The sequence below is a fragment of the Pteropus vampyrus genome, unplaced genomic scaffold (assembly GCF_000151845.1).
Source record: "Pteropus vampyrus isolate Shadow unplaced genomic scaffold, Pvam_2.0 Scaffold56, whole genome shotgun sequence".
In the NCBI taxonomy this organism is placed as follows: Eukaryota; Metazoa; Chordata; class Mammalia; order Chiroptera; family Pteropodidae; genus Pteropus; species Pteropus vampyrus.
Genome location: NW_011888837.1, coordinates 1,558,506 through 1,560,280, shown reverse-complemented (window position 1 = coordinate 1,560,280; position 1,775 = coordinate 1,558,506). Strand labels below are relative to the sequence as shown.

The 1,775-nt window shown below is 33.5% G+C and overlaps 1 protein-coding gene and 1 pseudogene across 4 annotated transcripts in view; both read left to right on the top strand.

Annotated features, from left to right (window-relative positions):
* The window catches only part of ADAMTS3 (ADAM metallopeptidase with thrombospondin type 1 motif 3), a 242,380-nt gene that overhangs the window by 162,491 nt on the left and 78,114 nt on the right, over positions 1 to 1,775 (top strand). The gene's annotated exons all lie outside the window — the stretch shown is intronic.
* LOC105292331 overlaps positions 1 to 1,775 on the top strand; it is a 13,775-nt pseudogene that overhangs the window by 1,145 nt on the left and 10,855 nt on the right.

Below are 1,775 nucleotides of genomic sequence, written 5' to 3'. Positions count from 1 at the left end.
TATATATATGTATACACATATATATTTACATTACATTGTGTGTTCACCATCCAGTTAGATTTCCTTCTGTCACCAAATATTTGATCCCTTTTATCCTTATATCTACCCCGTCCCCCCTTCTCTCTCATAACCACTGTCACTGTTCATGTCCATGAATCTCTGTCTGTTAATTATGTTTGTTTGTTGCTTTTAGATTGATATCCCATGTATGAGTGATACCATGTGGTTTTCAACTTTTTCTGTCTGACTTATTTCACTTAACATGATTATTTCAAGATCCATCCATGTTATTGCAAATGGCAGTATTTTAACTCTTCTTATAACTAATACTCCTTTGTATATATGTACTACATCTTCTTTAGCTAATCATCTAAGACACTTCAGTTGCTGCCACATCCTGGCCACCACGAATAATGCTGCTATGAACATCGGGGTGCATGCATCTTTTTGGATAAATGTTTTCAAGTTCTTTGGGTAAATATTCAGAAGAAAGATTACTGGATCATATGGTAATTCAATTCTTAGTTTTTTGAGGGACCTCCATACTGTTTTCCATAGTGGCTATACCAATTTGCAGTCCTACCAGAAGTATATGAGGGTTCCTTTTTCCCCACAACCTCTCCAACACTTGTTATTACTTGCCCCGTTGATGATACCCATTTTAACAGGTGAGAGATGGCATCTCATTTTGGTTTTGATTTGCATTTCCCTAATAGCTAGTGAAGTTGAACATCGTTTCATATGCCTTCTGATATTTAAAGAAAACGTCAGTATTTATTTGATGACAGTCAGTGTTTAAATATTTTTACTACATTTGTTTAACCAGCAGATAGGTCATTCCTCAGTTTGAATTGAACATATCAATTGGGGGGGGGAGCGGTTTGCACTAAAAATCCAAAAAGATTTTTAAAATCTAGGAAGCCAAGCTTAGGTACAATAAGACCTAGTAAACCATGAACCACCTTTGTTTCAATTTCTTTCACTTATCACGAGGTAATTCCTTTTTTGCACTCCAAAAAGACAGTTTCATTTTACCTGTTGTGGCCCTTGGTGTTGATTTTAGGGGCCACAATGAGCCTTGATTTAGAGAATTTATTTTTTGCCTTCACCTCTGTAACATAACTTCTTGAAGTTCACCCCTAATTTTCTATCATCTAAATATGATTTTTAAAAACCTAGTTTGCAATTCTCCCAAAAACTCAGTGCAAAACATTTTTAGTGAATATTTCAAACAATGTGTTCTTTACACTGTAAGGCGATACCTATGTTTGCTAAAGTTTTAATTTTTTTAATTCTTTCCATGTTTTTGTTAAGTAACAAGCAGTTTTACTTATTTACTTATTTTTATTTTTATTTTTTGGCTACTCTTGGAAGTCAGTTTCTTTCTGTAAACACTTTTATAGTACCTTTTGGCTCAGCCAGGTTTTAGTGAACAGAGAAGTTCAGAATAGAATTTTTTTTGAGGTTTACTAAATGCTGTTCAACTTAAATTGTTCTCCCTTGCATATGATACCCTGTGTTGCAAAGACATTTTTAAGGAGATTTACTATCTCATAAATATATGATTTTTTTTAATTAAAAGAGCAGTGTCAGAGTTTTTACTATGAACATTTCACTACTAACTTCCACAAGTCCACGTAAATGCATATAGAAAGTCATTTAGGGAAAAATGAATGACTGTAGAAAATTTTAAGTCATGTTACAGAGTAACATGTGGTAAATCCAAGCTTCTATAGCACTATATATATGCTCTGAGCAAAACTCAATTAAGTGAA